We start from the raw sequence: 23,098 nt of genomic DNA, 5'->3' as shown, positions 1-23,098 counted from the left end.
CATATGTGTACTTGGCAGCAACACTGCAGGATAGATAAAGCCAAAATACGAGGGGTCTTCTAGAATATAAGGTCTGATCCTACCATTAAATGTCGACGACAAAGGCCAAGAATGTTAACGTAGAGGAGGACTTCATATGCCAGAAGAGGTTCGGGTCTGAGAGTTTTATCGGAATAAAAACTATCACACGAAACTTACATCTTTTCGTGTTGCTTGTTTGGCCTTAATTATCTCGTTCATCAATGTAATAATTTTAATCTTGAATTTTAAAGTCACCTATACGCGTAATGGAACATTCCATACAATATATCCAGGTTCCAATATCTAAGTTCATTTGAATAATATATTTCATATTAAAGCATCAGCCCTTCTTAAATTGTAATGGATTCCTATTGGATTTCTATTACGTATAATAAGTAACTTTCTTGTGTTATGAGTCAAGCATTTTAGATTTTACCCACAATGCACCTGTTTGCTTCAATGCCCTCCCAAGTATTGTGACACGCAGTATGGTCGCAACGCAGGACCTCATGAATAGATAAATACATCCGAATGGAGCATTCTGATCGATCAACTGCCAATTGGTAGATTTTAATATATGTTATTGCATATAGAAGTACATGCGGATGCTAGCCATTCACGCGATGCAATTATAAACTGATAGGAGAGTGAGAGTGTGAAAGAAAATAGGACGTTTGGAGATTATATCAGATCAGATCAGAAATGCTGCATCAATTATAATCTAAATGTTCGCTATTTCTGTAAAGCCCGCCACTCTGAGCGTTCATCAACGTGATAGCTACCTAGAGATGTTTACACTATCTGAATAAAGCGGCACTGCAATTATTTCAAAAGTTACACGCCTGAGAACAACGATTATACTTCAAGGTGATACCTCATATCAAATCCCCATTAGTTGTATCTTTTTACATGTCTTTGATAATATTGTTTGAAATCAAATGCGGCATAGTATTTGGTGAGACCACAACACGATGTTAAAAATTGGCGACTGACGCACAACTCAGCTAACATCTACACAATTTTTCGAGTTGCTACTCAAATAAGGCCATCGCGAAGGCTTCTATACCTGGAAAGTGCGTAAATTTTTTCGACTAAACCCTGAACCAAGGAGTGAAATACTGACTTTTTCTCAAAGACAATATGGATTAATTACAGCAATCCAGAATATCTCTCTCAACATTGGACTGTATTCTTTTTGTAGAAAAATCCAAAATTGTTCACATGTATTTCGCAAGCCATTCATACATATCATCGAAAGATTCTTCGGCTGCTTTTGTAATGACTGGGTCTGATCTATCTCCACGGTGGGCAAAAGCATGACCCACTCCCGGGAAAACTTTAATCCTCGCCGCGGGCCCGTCCAGCTGTGAGTCGTCATCGTTTGCACTGGTCACAAGTCGGTTAGCTGCTTTCAGAGCGTTTTCCATCTCCGCTACAGTGTCCATCGGCATCAGATCGTCAAGTTCACCGAGAAGCAGTAGGGTTGGTGTCTTCATAGCGAGGGCGACCTCCGCCATATTCGGAACAAACTTCACCGCGTAGAACCCAACGGCAGCTTTGAACTTGTCCGCAGATTTGCGACTGGCTTGCATGATTTTGAGACCTCCCCAACAGAAACCAATCACACCCACGGATGAGATTTTCAGGGAATTCTTCAGGTATCCAGAGAGGAGTCCATGTCTTGGTCAACTCGATCTTGCTGGAGACTCTCTAACCACTTTTCGAATGCATTTGAGCATCCGGTTGGTCGAGAGCGGTCAATCGGATTGCCGCGAATTTCGGGATTCCATGGGTCTCCCCTGAACAAATCTGGTACAAGACAGACGTATCCCTTTGCCGCAACATTATCAGCAACTGCTCGGTTGGCTGGAAATGCATAACCAAAAATATCTGCCACCATGATAATCCCGCCTTTAGGCTGCCCTGACGGACGGCTCAGATAACCTTGCAGACCAGAATTGATAACTACGTCTTCACCTTTCATCTGGACATCAGCACGAGTATCTCCTGGTTCACATGGTTTGTGGCACGCCATCCTTGTCCAAATGAACTGTATTGTTATTGGTAGATTTTGATTCCTGCAAGAGGAGAAATTTACATGAAATCAATATTACAGCGAAAACGGAGTTAGCTTGGACTCTCTGTTTTGCCGTGCAACCAAAAAATGCAACCTCTGACATTTTTTTCAGACAAAACACACAGACAATGTAGCAAATGTCATGGTTTCTTTTAATGAAAAGGCGTACTGGCGTTACGAAAACTTACTGCTTTAATGTGTTGATTTCATCATGGAAGTTTATCTGAATATATACTGATCGTAGGAAGAAAGCATGTTTGCTTCAGGGAGGGACTGTGATCGGGGAATGTATATTTGTTTCGGAAAATGTAGAAGGTGCACTAATGCATATGAATTTTACAATCACCGTTTTGCTAGGTCCATCGATCGTGCGTCTCTTGGCATGGTAGCTTGGTAACTTAAATTTCAAACTTCGGGCTTCTAAAAGTCGTACGCAAAGCGAAAGCGAGGCAACTTCTTGGCCTATAAATTGCGTCGGCTGAGAAAAAGGTGAAAGACGACATTGACAATAAACATGCTGACCAACATAAATGACTGATTTGCCTAGCAAAACAAATTATTAACGGCCTTTTTCAAGGCCAACACATATTCAAAAGAGAACTATCGTCACAACAAAATGAACCCCCCCCCAAAAAAAACCCAAAACATGCGAAACAAATCAAATATAACGAGATATAACAAACACAACAAAGCTAACGAAAGGAAACAGACGGAAAAAACATGATCAAAATACCAAAAAGTTGCGATACACAAAAATAAAAATCGAGCGCTGTCACAGACTATTGTAATAGATTCATAAAAATAACTTATCGACTACTGAAAAACTCACAGTGACAAACATCGAAGTCAGTGTGCTCAGCAAAGGCTAAAACTTTATCCCGACACCTAACTGTCCAAGAAGAAACCAGCTGTTACACGATACGACAAATAGGCTATACCCGGAAAATGAGCCTTCGATAGATTATGAGACTTAAACTATAAAACATCCATTCAAATTCACGGCAAAATTGATCCCACATACAGCACAGAACAAAAAAATTAGGTAACTCTTTGGAAGCTATGAAAATGCCTCCAGTCTTGTCAACATCCCCATACGAAACACGAAAAATTACATGTGGCTAGTAAACGCATGGCGTTATTGTCACGTAGCGTGGCTTGATATAGCAGTAGGCGTATAAGAGACGGCACGATACACCGAATATATTCTAAGTCGTAGCACTTTATTCAGCTGAGTAACATAAAGTTACACGGTAAAACTTCTATGTCTCACAGTAGTCTAGTACTTAGGCGTCTGTCTCGGTCAACGTCGTCTCAAACGTCGCAACAGGTTCTGGACGGCTTCTACAGGTTCTGTGCGGCTTCTACTTTAACACACTAAAATGCAGAGTTTATATTGGGTGAATATCTGACTTTGTCATGACTTTGGTATGCGTCTATAATGAGGAACGTCACTCAAATCTAAGTACAAGGTTAACAGGATGGAAGTATCTCTCAACGCCGAGCATGGCTGAGACTATCTGTCAACATAGCGTCCGGTCAACGTTAATGACTTAAGCAGTTGTCAAAACAATACGTTCACTAAGAGAGGATGGACTCTCCTTCAGAGGTCACGAAAATAAACAAGGGAATCGTTCTCACGATGCACCACGTGCAGAAGGGGTTACTATAGGTCACTGTCGGTCATTCACTGTCAGTCATACAAACTAAATTCAAGTCATAAAATATCATATAATATTAACTATCGAGTGGCTACATCACAATATAAACACTATCCAAAAATAGGAAGATAACAATTAAACCGTTCAATAAAGAGAGGGTAACAGCAGTTCTAGATGCTGGTGATATTCATAAGAGAATATCAGCGACAACTGGGCGATCACGATACTACACAAAATTAACAACAGATTAAACAGATTAAACAGAGCAAATCACAACAGAAATGAACTACAATATGACAACAGAAACGTATAAAAAACAACAACATACGATCACAAAAGGTATGAATATCGGGGACCGGTAAACTGCAAATTCTTCTGGATTGAAATTTCAGAACACTGTCTATTATTAATGCCAATTCGGGTTGGGCAAACTTACGTGTCGTATACTGGTTTGTACCCTAACCAGGTAAGTTAAGGTTGTATAAGGCAGACCATCTGAGGCGGAATTAATGGTTTGTATTACACGCCACAAGATCACTGTGCAAAAATTGGTCATCGTTGGTTTGTTGACAAACTAAACTTATTCTATTATCTGAAGGGAATTTATTCCAATTTAAAATAGAACTTATAATCCACTGCTGCAGTTAATTTTCTTGCCGCTTTTAATGACATGCGGGATTGCCCCTTGGTTTGAATAAGATATAACAAGTAAAACTGACTTGGTCATATGCAGTGTTCGCGCCACTCACAAAATGCGAGTAAAACTCATTTGAACACGATTGGAACTAATTTTGGATAATGGGATGGTGAAGTGTTGTCGATTTATTCTGCAAATGTAACCTCATCTGCTTTCCTTTTTAAGTTACACACTCGTTTTTATGACTAATTTGTAGTATCGCAACATTCAACTATAGGGCACCTATCATTTTTGAGAAATTTGAAAAATATAAAGATCAATTGTCCCAAATGAGTTCCAATCGTGTTTTGGCGAATTTTTTTATAGTCATCAGCCACGCTTGCGAATTTTTAATATTCGCTCCGGAAAAAACGGTTTTGACGCGATCACTCCAACTGCCGGGTCGTATCTCCTTTGCACTCTTACTTCCGGGTTCTGGAAGCGACCCGCGCCCTGCGTACAGGTCTGTGTGTTCCCGGCGTTATACGGCCTCCATGAACACACAGACCTGTACGCAGGGCTAACTGGCTAGCAGTTTTCACTGCCAGGCAAGTAATTTTTGGTGCCTACAAGCCTGACGGGCTAGCGTAATTTAGGAGAGTAGCAAAGTCATTCGGCATCAAACGACAAGGAGTATCACTGTATCTCATGAACAGCAAAGCGAACGGAACACAGAGACGGTTTTCGAGCCTTACAAAACTTACATAAAATTCTCTATATAAAAGGATGCAAATCTCCTCACGATAGCGCACATAGGATCCTATTTTAAGCGGTAATACTTGCCACGTTTCATGGCATTTACAAAGTTACACATAAGAGTTACACAACGTATTTAACTCTCAAGTTTCTCGACCTTGTCGAATATTGCCAAGGGACGTAAAGGTCTGAATATGTAATAAAGGTTAGAGGTCAATGTAGCACAGTTTACTTTCCACTTTTAATATGTTTGCTACTTTTATCCCTGAAATCATTATGAGGAAATGTTCATATTAACGATAATGAGTGTCTACGTTGAGGTTTGAATAGGGGTAATGATGAATTATACTTATTTTTGGTCGGCCAAGTGTGGACGACACATGACCTTTGACCCTGATTGGCTCCTACAAGTACAAGTGTGCATTGTGCATTGAACCGGTCGGTCGCGCCTGAGACCATTTCGCCTGCGGATGCCTTACTGCTGGGACGCAGGTCATTAACTGTCTTCTTCAAAATTATCAGCCCGCCTTTTGAACCTGGTATACAGCGGAGACAATGGCGCCTAACTGTGGACCAAGGAGCTCGCCTGTCGCGAGCATATCAAGGAAAACCGTTTGCATTTCCCATGGACGTGGACGTTGAAAATTCTGGTCGGGTAAGTCGACCTCCATGACATATATATAAAGGCCTCACCGTGTCTTATCGACAGTGGTACAAACTCGTGTTTCCTCAAATGTTGGGTATTTCATAACTTTATCTACTACGCATAGACAACTTGAGAAGGGACCAGTTTCATCATCAATAATATTTAATACCACAAATCTGCTTTTTTTCTGTAATAGTATAACACATTTCATGTCACCATTACCCGTTGACATCGTGTAGAAGGGGGCCTTGAAAAAGGTAATTCTGTGAGTGAATTCATACATCACCATCACAGTAACACAGACGGGGAGAAGAAAAGTCGTGTTTTTATGATATACTAATTCATTTTGCCAACAATTATTGTGTTGGTATGTTAATGTGAGTAGCAGGCTATCAAAAACTCAAATTAATATTTCAACGGCGGTTAAATTCAACCAGTCTAGGGATTTACCCGCCAAAATTCTTTTTCGCACCGCTTGTGGTATTAAGTTACGATTGGCTTCGCATCTTAATGGTGGGCCGTATGTTTGATTCCCAAACGTCATTGTCATACTGTTAGTATGTTTTACTTTTTTCACGGCAGGAAATTTTCTTCTAAGAAACTTATAATTCTCAGCTGGGACAGTGCTAAGAAATGTTATGTGAGAACATATGAAACCCTCTCACCAGCTCCTTACACATATATCCCCATGTTTACACTTCATTCTAAATCAGTCCCGCAAGATTTATCTGAAACCAATTACCATTCGTACTTTCCCCGCCAAAAGTGATTAAATTACAGTCAAAGTTGTCATAAGGTTCATTGTCTCAGACCCCATGTATTCCAACTTACTGGTTGTCATGATAACGCAAACTTCAATAGTTCCCTAATTTTATTTTTAGCTCCAATATGTGCATATGTATATATGCTAATGGGAGGTATTCTTATAAGTGGCAAAATAGCCTCTGTATGTATGTATGTACCGTATTTATGTATGTATGTATGTATGTATGTATGTCCGTCCACATCAAAAACTCCTAAACCGCAGCACCTACTGTCATAGTATTTGGCGTACAGGTGCACCTAGGGTGGAGATTTCAAATGAACATGTCAGTGCCAAAAAGTAAATGAAAAAAGTAATGAGGGCAGATTCCCTTAGGTATTCTAAATTATGTGTGCAGAAATCGGGATGAAATTTGCATGTTTCTATTTTTAAGGCAATTTTTTCAGATTTTAGTCAAAACATCTTTTTCTCTGAAACTGCTTGTCTGATTGCTTAAAAAGTTGGTATACATGTTCCTCAGGATGACCTCAGTCAAGTTTATACATATTTATGGTAATTTTCATATTTGTAATTTATGGAAAATTTTCCAAATTTTTGGTTAAAAATTGTTTCATCCAAATACTCCTGATCTGAAAGCAAGCTTTGATATTTGGTACACAGGTTCTAACGGTTGATCAAAATCTAATCATGTGTTAAAATTCTGATGAAATCTGCAATTTTTTGTATTTTGGGGGTAATTTTTGCCTTTTTTGTCCAAAAAAAATTCTCTTAAAACTACTGATCTGGTAGCTGTGATATTTAGTGTACAGGTTCCGAGGGTTTATGTTAATAAGATATAGTGAAATTAGGATAAAATCTGCAATTTTGTATTTTGGGGGCAATTTTTCTCATTTTTTGCTCACGTGTTCACACACGTGAGCATATGTCGCAGCGATGTCTGTCTGCCTGTGTGGTCGTGTGTCTGTCTTTCTGTCTGTCTGTCTGTCTGTTGGTCTGATATCTCATAAACGGCTGATCAGATCAGAATCAAATCTGGTAAATAGATTCAGTTAACAAATGGCAAGAACTGATTAGTTTTTGGTGGGTGTGGCTTGCATACTTTTTGCTCATTTGCATAATTAATGATTTTAGAAAAAACAGATATACATTAAAAACCACTGCACACAATTTGACGAGATTTGCTACAAATGTTGCTCATACCAAAATATATCAGTAGTGGGAACCATTAAGGGATGACATGAAAGATAGTTGCTAGTTTGCATATTTAATGAACTTTCCTAATTAGGGATATATATCTGATTTGACTTGATCAAAATTGACCAAACTTGGTATGTATATTGAAGATACTATAATTAAACATTCTTGAAAGTCATCAAGCATTTTAACTTCACCCAATTCCTAATTTGCATATTTAATACACTTTGCTAATAAGGGATATATATTTGAATTGACTGACTAAAGTAGATGAAACTTGACACATGTATTGAAGCTACTATGATACAACATTCTTGAAAGTCATTAAGCATTTGTACTTCAGCCAATTCCTAATTTACATATTTATTGAACTTTGCTAATAGGGATATATATCTGAATTTACCAGACCAAAGTTGATGAACCTTGCTATATACATTAAAGATACTGTGATACAACATTATTGAAAGTCATTAAGCATTTTTCTTCAGCCAATTCCTAATTTGTATATTCAATAATCTTTTCTAATTACGGATATATACTGGGATTTACTTGATCAAGTTGGCAAAACATGCTATGTACATTGATGATTATACCAGGTTTAAAACAATATCGAAAGTCATTTCACATTTTCATGTCAGCTAATGTATAATTTGCATATCTAATGAGCTTTCACAGTTCGGCATTTATGGCTTGAAGGACTTGGCCAAGGTAATTATACTTGCTATATAAAGTGGTGATACAATAAGAGCAGTCAAATAACTTTAATATTTTTATTTCAGCTAATTACATATTTGTATACTTCATGAACTTTTAGAATTAATTGGCGGTGAATACTGTTCATTATCCTGATCATATTACTTTCAATGAAGTTGCAAACATGTGGCAAAGGTTCAAATTTACATATAATGCAATATATAATGAAACGTGAGCATTTTCAGTTCATATCTGGTTGGTCAAAAATTTGTTTCTCAAAATTTACTAATCTTATTGCTTTGATATTCAGCAAACAGGTTCTTAGGGTTTATGTTAATATGATATATTGAAATTAGGTTGAAATCCAGAATTTTGAATTTTGGGGCAACTTTGCAAAACTGTCATCTTTACAGGATTATCTTTCATTTTGTATTTTTTAGATTTTTTTGGTAATTTTATACCTACGGGAACTAAGAGTATATAATGTAATGATTTAGTAAGCATTTGGTATTGTAAAATGTATTTGGTGTGGAAATGCAGTAAAAAATCATTAAAAAACATAGCTGAGGTGCTTTTAGCAGGTTTTGCTTCCAACAAATATATCCAAAATTTTTTTAATGTTTGAGAGTGAGGGATTATGAAAATATTGCCAAACAAATGTCGATAAAAAAATTAGCCAGAGAAGGTTTGACAAAAAGGAACGGTGGAGAGTGGGGAAAAAAGAATGTAATGTATTGAATAAAAAAGATAATGTACCTCATCAATCTTCAAACACCCCCTCCCCTTTATCAAACCCCTGAGGTATTTTTTGCAGGCAATACATGTAAACCATGCAGTCAGTGTGCGAAATTAACGTTGGTCCGACGGTCTGAGACCGACAGATTTCTCGTCGGGCCGAAAGTTTTTAGCAACATGTCGGTCCATATGACCGACTGGAATTCGGAATAAATAATGAAAATTTCTCCGTCAAGATCTGTAACAGATGCAGATGATGACTGACTTTGAATCATGTGATTCAGACTTGAATGTCATGCACCTATCAATGTTTTCCACCGAGGGAGTGGAGGGCAACAGGGTTGATCGCACTTTGTGTCCTGGTAGTGGGGAATTCGATCGCTATGGTATGCCATACGGGGGGGGGTTGACAATGTAGCAACATAGTAATTTTTTGTTTTGCGACATTTTACATTTACTAATATTTAGTCTGATCCCTGCGATCTGTGCGCAAAGCACAGTATAAATTCAGATAAGTATAAATTACGTCCGTGCATCCAGATTCTAGCAATGGAATGGATTGATTTTGGTGCAACAATGTGATACAATATTATAAGAATACTCGTCTAGTGAGTGTAACCCTGGTAATCTTAGCATATCGGTGTTATATGACAACAACACCCAGTATCACTTCACTAGTTCCACCATAGGGTCCTCAATTTCCGATGATATTGATGATGATGATGATTAAATATTTAAAAATGGAGAAAAATAAACATATATTTGGACTCTGTAAATTTGTTGTTGTTGTGGTTGTTATTATTGTTGTTGATAGTACTAGTAATTGCAGAAAAGGACAAAATATGCGCTGCAAAATTCAATACAGCCTAACTATAAAGTTAGACTGTATTGAATTTTGCAGCGCATAGTCCACGTCATAATGTAAGATTCAGTGAATGCCTGAAACATGACAAAACTATGGGATTCTGCAACCAAACACAGCACGTCCAATCAGTAGCGTGGTTTTTTAATATTTGCAAAGACTTACAGAAATCCAGCTTTTATAGGGGAAGTTCCTGTTTAACTATTTTATCATTACATTCAGCTGTTATATCTTTATCAATCTCCATGGGCGAAGGCACACTTGGGGCCACTGTCATAAGTCTGTGCCAGTCTGTTTATGTCAGTCTGTCTGTATGTATGTATGTATGTTCATGTTTCATACAATTGTTGGCTTGCTTTGATAACTATATGGGAGAGAACAGTGATATTGTCATTATTTTTCTTTTGCAGATCAAAATATTGATGGGCCTGATTTTCTTTCTTTACAATGAAATGACATCAATAACCTTTAGGCTGAATGGCCATTTTCCAGTTCTTAGAGAAAGTTAAGGTAAGGTTTAATTCCTTTCTCACCATAGCAATATATTATACTGTGTATTCTGTGAGTGTCTTCTATCAAATGAATGATCTTCTCAGAGATAATAGGCCACCCTATCTAAATCAAATACTTACAGTATATCATCACAGTGACCATAATTGATTATGCTAAATTAACCTCTATTGTGTTTAATCCAAGTTGATCACAAAATTCATCTGCAAATAATCAAAATTTATATTTGAATATAAAAAATTGTACCTTACAAAGAATTGTGTTTGTGAAGTTCACATTTGCCAAAGTATCTTTTCAAATAGACTAATTTTCTGTCCCATCCTACCATCCATTGTCCTTCAACAATTTAACTTTGATATTTGGTACATAGGTGCCTAGAGATAATCTATTTCATATTTGTTGCTGCCAGTGAAAATTGCATCCGGCAAGATTTAAACTGGAATGGACCATTTTTACATATTTGTGTAACTATTGAGTCGCTGCCAGTGAAATTGCATCCGGCAAGATTGAAACTGGAATGCACCGTTTTTACATATTTGTGTAATTATTGAGTCGCTGCCAGTGAAAATTGCATCCGGCAAGATTGAAACTGGAATGCACCATTTTTACATATTTGTGTAATTATTGAGTCGCTGCCAGTGGAAAATTGCATCCGGCAAGATTGAAACTGGAATGCACTGTTTTTACATATTTGTGTAATTATTGAGTCGCTGCCAGTGGAAATTGCATCCGCAAGATTGAAACTGGAATGCACCATTTTTACATATTTGTGTAATTATTGAGTCACTGCCAGTGAAAATTGCAGCCGGCAAGATTGAAACTGGAATGCAACGTTTTTACATATTTGTGTAATTATTGAGTCGCTGCCAGTGGAAATTGCATCCGGCAAGATTGAAACTGGAATGCACTGTTTTTACATATTTGTGTAATTATTGAGTCGCTGCCAGTGGAAATTGCATCCGGCAAGATTGAAACTGGAATGCACCATTTTTACATATTTGTGTAATTATTGAGTCACTGCCAGTGAAAATTGCAGCCGGCAAGATTGAAACTGGAATGCACATTTTTACATATTTGCGTAATTATTGAGTCGCTGCCAGTGAAAATTGCATCCGGCAAGATTGAAACTGGAATGCACCATTTTTACATATTTGTGTAATTATTGAGTCGCTGCCAGTGGAAATTGCATCCGGCAAGATTGAAACTGGAATGCACTGTTTTTACATATTTGTGTAATTATTGAGTCGCTGCCAGTGAAAATTGCATCCGGCAAGATTGAAACTGGAATGCACCATTTTTACATATTTGTGTAATTATTGAGTCGCTGCCAGTGAAAATTGCAGCCGGCAAGATTGAAACTGGAATGCACCGTTTTTACATATTTGTGTAATTATTGAGTCGCTGCCAGTGAAAATTGCAGCCGGCAAGATTGAAACTGGAATGCACTGTTTTTACATATTTGTGTAATTATTGAGTCGCTGCCAGTGAAAATAGCACATTCCAAGTACGCATTCTAATGAAAGAACTTTTCAACTGCTGCAACTGCCCCAAAAGTCATCATGAAAACTAGTAAATAAATATGGTGTAGCAGAAAGGGCATTCATGAAATAGGAAAAATGTCTCATCAGTGGAGGTTCTATTGATACTTCAAACTTGAGTATATACTATAAGTAATGAAAAAATATCATAGTTATCATGGAATGGACGTAAGGTGTCAGTTAAGTGGTAATGAAGTTCAGTTTATGTGTTTGGACTTATTTTAATTTTATTTAACAAGTAACAGTTGTGGTCAGTGAGTAAGATGACATTTCTTGAGAAATTAGCACCATATATGTTTAGTGCAGTCTCTCCTCATGTCTCCTCATGTCTATAACTTTTAAATAACTGGAAGTAGGGAAACTGTGTGTCGTATGCATCTTGGTACTGTTCTTCCTGGTTTTAATCTCTTTTCAGATGCCTGATACACCCCCCCCCCCCCCCCCCCCTATTTCAGATAGTATTGATCTGCTAAATCTGGACTTGTACCAAACACATCAAGGACAAGGTTACCTTAAAGGAATCTTAAAGTGATATTCCTTCTATCAAAGGGAACCAAAGAAAGTAAGGATATAATTAATTTTGCATTACCTTTTGTAATATGTTTTACACTCACACAACGCTCTATTCCTGTACTCACTTCCCAACGGTAGCAAACCATAGAGTTTTAAATTATGGCTGAACAGCCCTAAAACTTGACAAACCTTCATTTTCCCAAATCTTTTCTTTTCAAATATTGATGTCAAAGGTAAACCTTGTTACCAGGTATTACAAGCATAAATAACAGGCATAATGTGATAGACAGCAAAGCAATGAAAGTAAATTGCTATTCTTGTACCTTGATGGAAGTTTAACATAAACGATGTACACATACTTGGACAGACACAACCCCAAGGTCTCTGCTTTTTTAAAGTTGGAAAGGTTGGCATAGCAGTAAATCTATCCATGTTTGCTTTGTACATTGAGTGGGGTAGAATATTGTGTTGTAGTAAATAGTTTTAAAGTCAGTGAATCATTGAGTGTGTATTGCGTTATATTAGTTTACATTTTGAAGCAATTTTGAGTCAAATGCACCTGAAATTCAAAATGAAATGACATACAATATGCTACACTTATGTAATGAAATGGAATGAGTGTAAATAGACTTTATTATTATGATGAGGAACATAATGCATAATATTTTTTGCATTTTAGGGATCAGAATATTGGCAGCAATCAGAGTGTTGGAGATGACCTTTGCAGTTCAAAATGCACTGGGGAAGATTGTAGGCATTGTTGATGTAAGTATCATATCTCTCGGTATTCAACACAATATGATTTAATATTTGGTTTCCTTAAAGGGAAGAGTATGTCATGTTCATTATGCTCTTTGTCACTTTGGAGTAGCTTCTGTCACCGCAGTAGTGGTTTAACTTCGTGTTCACATGCTGGACAAATTTAAGAACAAAGCCTTTCAGAGTTGTATAAAGAATGTTATCTTTAATTGGCTACATATTTTTTACCAGGATTATTTTTTCTCTATAGGATGCTGGAACACTTTCAGTGAAAGGAGAAGAAGATGGCAGACTACCTCGTTTGGGTGTTTTTGTGCATGAGGAGAAGGTTTAGCAGTTTGTTATTTTTCTTGAAGCAATAATCTTGTTCTTGCACTCCTTTATTATATTGGAGTGCATTTCCTGAGTAACTTTGACCATGCTCCAGCTGTAAAGAGTGCATGCCAATTTTTAGAATACTTTTGGCTCACATCTAAAGACAAAAATACAATCCGGGATAGGGTCAGACAGTTAGGCCTTGTTATTACGGGAAATGTGTAATTTGGTCATAGCAAAACAATTTCCTCTGAAAATTGTGAAACATCAAAAGTAGGACTTTGTATGTATCCTATTTCCTCAATAGCGATATTAAGAAAAACTATTCATTTTTCCTTTTTAGCTTTGCTGTCAGAGATGGGAAGCTGATCATATAAGCTGACTCATTCATTTTGAATTTTGCATATTATTACTTTTAGGCAATTTTTGTCATTTTTAGTCAAAAAATCTTAACAATCTTCTTCTTCAAAACTACAGGTCAGATAGCTTTGATATTTGGTACACAGATCCCTAGGGGTAATCTATTTCACATTTGTTCAAATTGTGTAGAAATATGCAAATTTGTAATTTTGAGGCTAGTTTTGCAATTTTTGGTCATGATCAAAACTTTTTCACCAAAACTGCTTTTCTCATGGCTATGATATTTTGCATACATGATTCATAGGGATGACCAAAATGTGTAGCGTATATTTAATTTGTTTGATGAAATCTACAATTGGTATTGTAGGGGTTATTTTAGCCATTTTGGGTCGTTTTTTTCTAACAAGTGCTTATCTGATAGCCTTGGTATTAATTATACAGGTAACAAGGGGTTATCTTAAAGTAATGTGTATCAAAATTATGATGAAATGTGTAATTTTGTGTTTGGGTGCAATTTTTATCAGAAAGATTGGTTTTCATAAGTTACTTGTCTGATAGCTTTGATATTTGGTGTTGCGGTTCCTATTGCTTATCTCAATATGATATACTGAAATTATGCTGAAATCTGCAATTTTGTATTTTTAGGGTAATTTTGCCATTTTCGTTACAAAATTTGTTTTCAAAAACTGCTTGTATTATGCCTTTGATATTTGGTAGAAATGTTCTTCTTGATGATCTCAATCAAAGTCAAGGTCGGCCAGGAAAGTTTTATCTTTCCTGCCTCTCAGCCTGAGCAGAGGTTCTTGGCTTTTTATCCTAATGAGTCCCATGTCTTTTTCACCTTCAAACATATCAAAGGCTGTCAAAGATTTCCACATTCATCAAAACATATGTCATAAATAGTTAAGTCTCTACACAATACAGCAGAGACCTATCGGCTGCTAGGTTGCTTGTTTACAGATTTTAGTGAGATTTGCATATTTGTATTTCTTGGGCAGGTTTTATGCCTACATTCGGGATATGTTTTATGCATATACACGTGAGAGCTTATATGGTTGGCAGTGTCTGTATGTCTGTAAGTATGTGCAATATATGTCCATCCAAATCTAAAAATCCAAAATCGTGGCAGCTACCGACTTAGTATTTGATGTACAGGTACACCCATAGGTGGAGATGTGAATTTGTTCAAATGAATATGTCAGTGTCAAAAATACCTAACGAGGTATAAAACGGAAAAATCAGCAAATTGGTCACAAAATCATTTTCTCTGAATTAACCATTCTGATTGCTTGTAAACTTGGCATGCATGTACCTAGAGGCAACCTTATTTGAGTGTCTTCAAATTTTGGTGAAATTTCTTATATTTGTATTTTGGGCAATGTATTCAATTTTTGGTTAAAAAGATCATTTTCTCTGAAAGTACTTGTTCAGTTGCTTTTAAACTTTGTATGCATGATCCCAGGGGTAAACTTTAAGTATACTCACTCTGGCCTGCTACATCAAACCAAATGTGAGCCAAGTGTCATTGAAACAATTTTTCAGTTTTGAGTCAAAAAATTTATTCTTCAGAACTACTCATTTGACAGATGTATTCTAGTAACTAGGAATGACTTGATTTAGATTTTAGTGATAGTGTCATTGACACTATGATTTGGAATCAGATGTTATTTTATGCCATTCATGGAAGAGTTGGCCAGTATTTGTTTTAATTCTTTTGTCTTTATTAATGTTTAATTCTCATTTTAGAGGCCTGTAGTCTTTTAAACATTTTCCATATACAGTAAAACCTGTCTACCTCCACTTGGACTTGAAATCTTCAAAATGGTGTTTGGTATATTGGGGAATATTGTCATTGTGTCAATAGGCAATGGTTTTAAAAACCTCTAAAGTTTGACCGTTCTATTTTAGGCAAAGTTGAGATAGTACAGGTTTTGCTGTATTTTATTTCTTACCAAGTTACACTTATTATTTGCTTATGTATATATATTCGAATCATTATTATTATCAGCATGTATGGCTTGTCAAGTGATATTTACCTGAATTGTACAACTTTGTCAAGAATTTTCATTTTATCAATAATAATCATAATAACACTAAAGACATTTCTTTGTGTGATCTCTTTGGCAGGTTACCACCACAGGGCTCTCCCTTTCACTGGATAAAATACCATTCAATCCGGGGTTCCTTTACTGTTTTTTTTACAGGACTATGCAGTTTGTCAGTGTATAGTGTACCGGGTATATTCATCAAGACTAAATTATTTTAATCCCCTTTCTCCTAAGTGGTATTAATTTCCAAGCTTGGCTATGGAACCTGATAGAAAGAGGATTAAATGGACTTTAAGAGGACAACAGACAGTAAAAGCATCATCAGTGCCCAATCCCTCCATGCCAGCCCTCACATACCATATCCTACCCAGCCCCGCCCTACCTAAAACTGGATGCTCTCCTGGCCTGCTGACAGACCACAGGGTGGCTTGCAAGCAAACAACATTCATGCCAGTCTAACAAGGAAGTGCTGGCTTGCCTGTAAACCGATGTTTATTTAAATATGCTCTAAATTCAAGCTTTTTTGGACACACGTAGTGGATTGCCTGCAAACCAAGTCCTACACACAGTGTGGTATGTTAGCTTGCCAGTCTGTTCAATCAAGTGGCATGTAGGCAAACTGAAAACAAACCAAAAAGCAAGCCAATTTAGGGGAAATGAAGCAATCCGTTCAGCGACAAATAAACCGGTGCAAATTTAGCACGAATTTAGCTTGCCAGAAAGCTAGAAGAATTTGCAGTGTAAACAATAAAACATGAACACCACTTTGGTACCTCCTGCAAAAAATGCAAAAAACAACAACAAACAAACAAAACAAAACAAACAAACAAACAAAACACCACTACCAGGAACAAAGTTCACTGGATGCCTAATTATAGTTGCTTGGATGCTCCAGTTCAAGCATTCAAAAATCAGAATTCAACAACTATTTTCTTAAAGATAAATAATGACAAAACAACAAAATTTAGTAATGGTAATATTTGACATAGTGTTAATGTACACGAATACACCGCACGATGAAGCAATGGAATCAGTAGGCATAGCATTAAGGTAGTATGCGCCTCGAAAGTGAAAGACTTAAACTTTGATCAAACTTTCCCGAATGAAACTTTCAACCATTCTCTTACCAAATCAAGAAAAAATCTGTCATGATAAGACAGACACATCTTGTTGGGGGTCAAGGTCAACTACTTTAATTCAAACTTGACAGGCTGTAAACTAAAGTCCGCTAAATTCCCCCAACACTGATTGAGGGCGCTGGCCCTCCTCCTGATTAGATAATGCAAGGGCCATGGATTTGTGACTTATGCACTGTTTTATGGGACAGAGTGTCATAGTGTCTTTGATCTCCCTCACACCTCTGCAGCTAAGCTTTGCCTCTATCTTATCGTATTTAGAGTCCAATACGGCCAGTGTCTACTGAAGAATGACTGGTATGGAACCAAATTGCGCACCAAAATTTGAGGTTGCCTCTGAACTTTGACCATAACATCATCCTGTACGTCATTGATTTTGCACATATCTAGTTCTAGGCTAGACAACAGAGCTAGAAGTCTGATTTTAGTTAACAAGGATAATTATTGGAATAAAGTTTTTTGACGAAATGTCACGTGACCAGAGCGACGTTTAACCCTCGATTTACTACTGGGCCTATAAATCAGTGACCAGTTTCATTTGAGCATAAAAATTAGGGATGGTCACTTTTTTCTTGAAAACACTCTTGAAGGGGCATAACTATTTTATGCACTGCATCATTTTGAAAAACACCGGCCCTCCCTGTAATTTCTATCAATAACCATACTATAACGACCTCGGGCCTCCTCCATATAGAATTTGTAAAGGCACATATCGCAGGCTATTACTTCATGCATATAGAATACAGTCTCCTGTGTTCTATTCCGTTCTGCGACTACGTGCCCCATAGATGTGAGTACATATGTGGCCCGTAGGCCCAGAGCGGAATAGCACACAGTTGACTGTGATAATAGAAGGCGATTTATCAGTGTACTAGTATATAAGTTGATAAAGTCAATTTGAGTGAAAATGCATCTGTTTCTAGCTTTAACTGCAGAACGTGAATTTTAAATTAGGCTTAGCCAAAAATGATGCTGTTGATGATTTTGATGCAGAGGGGAGGGGGGACGCTCGAAGGTCAAAGCTAAGTAGCCTCAATCCACAATCATCCCACGCAGAGACGCCCCATACAAGAAAACAATAAAACAAGTGTCCTACTAATTACTGCCCGTAGCTGCCTGAGGACTGCCCGAGGAAAAAGTAGGCCAAATTTCGCCCATCTTAACACTAAGCCAATAGGTTCCATTTATATCATGCCAGGCCAACCAAAACTCTTATTGATTTGGCGTTAACCTGATGTTTTCTCCGGCTGTTTTGGAACTCAGAAGACGCCGGACGTCGCCAGCCTGATAGTGAGATCGTACCATTCAGTGCAAGAGGTGGTACGATATCCTGGCCGTGCGCGTGCAGCTTGACAGCCTAACACCCCTTGCACTGAATGGTGTGATCTCACAAGCAAGCGTCTTTCTTGTCGATCCGCCATCGTCTTCCGGGTTCCAAAACGGCTTGAGAAAACATCAGATTAACGCCAAATCAATTATATTTTTGGTTATCTGGGCATGATATAAGGGAGCTTTCAGTAATTACAGGGGGGTGGGCCGGGGAAATTTCGCGCACACCTGTACCGTAAAATGTGACCCTCCCCTATCCTCCTGTCTAAAATATGACCCTCCCCCTTGTCCGACATTCTAAAACTTGACCCTCCCCTCAACCACTCCGGTATTCTCTCCAGGAATAACTAAAACAGTATCAGCTAATTTACATAACAATTGGTTCAATTGTTATGTTAGGTACGAATTACAGAGGGGAGGGCTGGTGTTTTTGGAGGGACAGTCGCAATTTATCAGGCACATTCTCGCGAGCCAGAGCAATAATTTCCGCTCCGCTGACCTACGCAAAAATCAAGCTCAGGCAGATTACGGTAGGAAATCACGAAAGTGTGAATGGGTGTAATTAATTATTCATGAGACTATGTCATCAGAGTTAGCCAATCACGAATCTGTTTTACAAAGTCATGTAGGGTCGTAAACCAAAGACAAGGTCCGGCCTCGTTGTCTGTGTGTACACGATCGAACTTTCAGGCTCTGAGATCATCTGGTTCCGTTGCATAAATCCGACAGCTTTCAAAACTTTGACAGTTTTTCTGTCATGATCGAGAGCAGCGGCGACACCATGTGAATACTATGGCTTCGGTATGGACACAAGAGACGTCGGCCTGCAGCGAACCCGGCCCGCGCCCAGTCCCACTTCAACGTTGTTCCCGTACGCGTATACATGTACGCACCCGGCTGAACTGCAAACTCATGGAACATACTAAACCTCTTGGTTTGATTCCGTTGTTAGCGTAACTTTTGTGATGAATTAATGAAACATAATCTGAGCTGAACAACTGTGCAATTTGCCGAGGACTGTGATTTCGGCTGTAGAGTCGATCGGGAGCCCAGCGTGCATTTGTATTGCAGAGTAGATGCACTTGCTCGAATGAAAGGCCCCAATATACCATTCATACATTTCTAGCTCGAGCTCCATGTGTACCTACAACACGATAAGAAAGCTTTCAGTGTGAACCTAAATGATGTGAGCCTAAATGAAGTGATAGACAAATAAACGTTTATACGTAACTTGTAGTAAAGGAAATTTATGATCGATAGTTTTGACCAACGGGTTTTACACAGCGGTGTTGTTCTATGCTGCACACAGAGAGGCGTGGGGCCGCCGGCTGGCGATCAAGTTATGCGATACCCTTCAATAACGTTCGTGAAACACGATGGGGACGGCCTGCCTGGTAGCATACAGACTTGCCACCGCTGGACCTCGTGTAAAGAAACCCGTTTTTTCCAAAAACATTATACATTTACACATTGCGCGTTCTTCATCGACAGTGAGCGTGGTCTGGTGGTGAGCACCAAGATCAGCCGCGTCGTTTTGTATTGCTAATTACAATAATTTATGCGCGTTTATGAGACCTACTTTCTGATTGGCTCCGTTCAGCCAGCGCTGGAAACCAGCGATAGATCGGCGAATCTCTGCGTAATCAACCACGGTCTCTTAACGGGTAGCGCTGAGCTGTTGCCATAAAGAGGCGCGTGGTTTACGACTATGATCAGGCAAGAATTTTTGAAGAGATATGGTATTTCATACATTTGAGGGAGGGTCACCATATTTTGTGCAACTATAAGAAGGCAAGATGTAGCTGATTTAGTGCTTCATCCAAAAATATCAAATCATAATACATGGAGTCTATCAGGCAAATTATTGACAATTTACCTCCACAAAACATGCTATATCTGTATTTTATATATGTTTGATAATATATTTAAATGTACTTTGCTTGAATAGGGAAGTAAAATGTGCATTTGTGTACACGAAATTGATTTCTGAATTTCATCTAAAAAGTTGGTTCACTATCCATGGTGTCTATGATGATATTATGAATAGTTTTTCCCAATACAAAAAAAGGTAAATCTTTCCATTTGAGTACTCTTGATTATTGATGTTAATTTTCTTGATTAGACTAGAGTGGTTACAAGTCTATGCTTGTGTAAGAAGTTTGATTTTGGAATTTTACTGAAATGTCGATTCACTATACATAGCAGTCTATGATGAAACTATGAATAATTTTTTTTCAGTACAAAATTAGATAAATCTATGCATTTATGTATGCTTGATTATTTAGATTATTGTTCTTGATTAGACTAGAGTGGTAACAAGTCTATGGTTGTGTAAGAAATTTGATTTTGGAATTTCAATGAAATGTCGATTCACTATAGAGTGGTAACAAGTCTATGGTTGTGTAAGAAATTTGATTTTGGAATTTCAATGAAATGTCGATTCACTATGCATTGCGGTCTATGATGAAACTATGAATAATGTTTTTTTCAGTACAAAATTAGATAAATCTGTGCATTTATGTATGCTTGATTATTTAGATTATTGTTCTTGATTAGACTAGAGTGGTTACAAGTCTATGGTTGTGTAAGAAATTCGATTTTAGAATTTCACTGAAATGTCAATTTACTATGCAAAGTGGTCTATAATGTGTACATATTTTGTTGGTGATTTCCTCCTATTCACGAAATATCACATGGACAATCAAAGTTTTGGCCATAAAATCAGCTTCTGTCAAAAGTGACCCTCCCCTCAAGATAGGTTTATAAAAAGTGACCCTCCCCCTTGAACTGTTTTCTAAAAAGTGACCCTCCCCCAAATTCCCCCGCCCCCCTGTAATTACTGAAAGCTCCCTAAGTTGAACCTATTGGCTTCGTGTTTAAACGGGCGAAATTTGGCCTAAGTTTTACTCGGGCAGTCCTCGGGTAGTTCTCGGGCATTCCTCAGGCAGCTACTGGCATAGATGTGCATGGCAGGGCTGTGTGTTACCGGCGTTATACGGCCCCACCACAGGCCGTATAACGCCGGTAACACACAGCCCTGCCATGCAGAGCTACTACCGGCAGTCACGGGCAGTAATTAGTAGGACCGAACACAGTCGCTTGGTGGGCTATTCAGCTCTGGGACTATTCGACCCATAGACGAGTGTACAGAAGCGAGAAATTCTCGCTTCTGTACACTCGTCTATGGGTCGAATAGTCCCAGAGCTGAATAGCCCACCAAGCGACTGTGGACCGAAAACGAGTTTTATATCTGATTAATTAATGAACACACCACTCCAATTGTCAAGGTAACTGTATGTTCCGGGATCATTATTGTGTGGCTGTTAACTTTTGGTCCCGTTTGGCCCAGGTCGGCTATGCAGAGTCACCCATAACAGGTATTCGTGACGCCGTTCGGCTTTGTTTACCCGGTTTGACCCAGTCCTGTGTCAGGAAAAAAAACGCGCCATTGCAGTGGCCTTCGTTGACACCAACTTCTCGTTCATCTTGTACGTACGCCACTTTGCTTTTGGCCCTTCGCGGCGCGGCAGTGAAGGCGATTAGAACGTTAACCATCGGTCATGTCGTGTCGGAATGAATACTACATTTAACAACAATGTAAGAAAGCCATATCGAAGAAAATGAGCGCTGACCAACGTTTACCTTGGATGATCTTTACAGTCGGATCGTTCATGCAGTGGTGTTCGGAGCGAGTAAAAAGCAAGACCTTGATCCCGGGGGTGTATTTCTAAACAATGGCTTAGTTTGTGCAACGTGACTGATTGCACTTTTCACAAACATCGCCTTGAAGTATAATTTGCAATGATAACATGTGTCTCTGGTTCAAAATTGAGTCCCTCCCTGTCGTTTCATCTGAATTTCTCAAAAGTACCGTAAGAAAACTGCTGAAGTTAAAGGACAGGGTGGCCAACGCTTGTCCAAAGCAGTGGGAATACTAAATATGTGCATGTCCCCTGAATGGAAGGGTGCAATTCTTTGAAGCTTCAGAGATCTGGGTCAAGAGGTCAGGTCAAATATCTCGTGTCGCCGTAACGTTTGACAACCCCAACAAGGACTGGCCATAGACTCCCTACCCGTTTTCTATCGTTGGTACGATTCTATGAGCGGTGTTGCAAAAAAGCCAAAAGTTACAGCTTAAGGGGCTTTAACATTTTTGACAGTTTTCATGAATGTTGAACAAAACAGAAGAAGGAGGCAATGCACAATTTTGGAGTTGGCGTCAATGGTTTGGAGCTGATTGAAGAGAAGGGCCCCTTCATCAGCATGGACCATTTACCCCAACTCCCCTAGTATCAGCAATCTGTTATAATAAACCAGTTATTCAAAGTCGTAACTGTGTTTCATGTTAGAGTAACGACTGACTTTCTGGTGATTGGTAGGGGTTTGATAACAGCGGCCGTCATGTATATTTACTTTTTTTGCTTACTGACCTAAAAATAACCATGTTTGCTGTAAGATCGATTGAAAGTTTGTTTGTAGTTAAGGGCGTGGCAATGGTTGCTAGGCATTTTATTGCGTCACTTTGGTTAATATTGTATCCCCTATTTAGAGTTGGCATATCATGGACAA

The 23,098-nt window shown here is 38.3% G+C and overlaps 2 long non-coding RNA genes across 2 annotated transcripts; one reads left to right on the top strand and one right to left on the bottom strand.

Moving 5' to 3' along the window:
- Positions 1 to 329: 329 nt before the first annotated feature.
- LOC139136065 (uncharacterized) lies at positions 330 to 22,237 on the bottom strand. Its single transcript, XR_011553091.1, has 2 exons — positions 22,172 to 22,237; positions 330 to 2,099 (listed from the first exon to the last, which is right to left on the bottom strand). It is a non-coding gene; the product is annotated as an uncharacterized lncRNA (long non-coding RNA).
- Positions 5,521 to 16,112, top strand: LOC139136055 (uncharacterized). Its single transcript, XR_011553080.1, has 5 exons — positions 5,521 to 5,783; positions 10,432 to 10,531; positions 12,485 to 12,631; positions 13,262 to 13,347; positions 13,592 to 16,112. It is a non-coding gene; the product is annotated as an uncharacterized lncRNA (long non-coding RNA).
- Positions 22,238 to 23,098: the final 861 nt, after the last annotated feature.

Source organism: Ptychodera flava, chromosome 1 (assembly GCF_041260155.1).
Source record: "Ptychodera flava strain L36383 chromosome 1, AS_Pfla_20210202, whole genome shotgun sequence".
In the NCBI taxonomy this organism is placed as follows: Eukaryota; Metazoa; Hemichordata; class Enteropneusta; family Ptychoderidae; genus Ptychodera; species Ptychodera flava.
The sequence above is the reverse complement of the archived record's forward strand: the minus strand, read 5'-3'. Positions and strand labels throughout refer to the sequence as shown.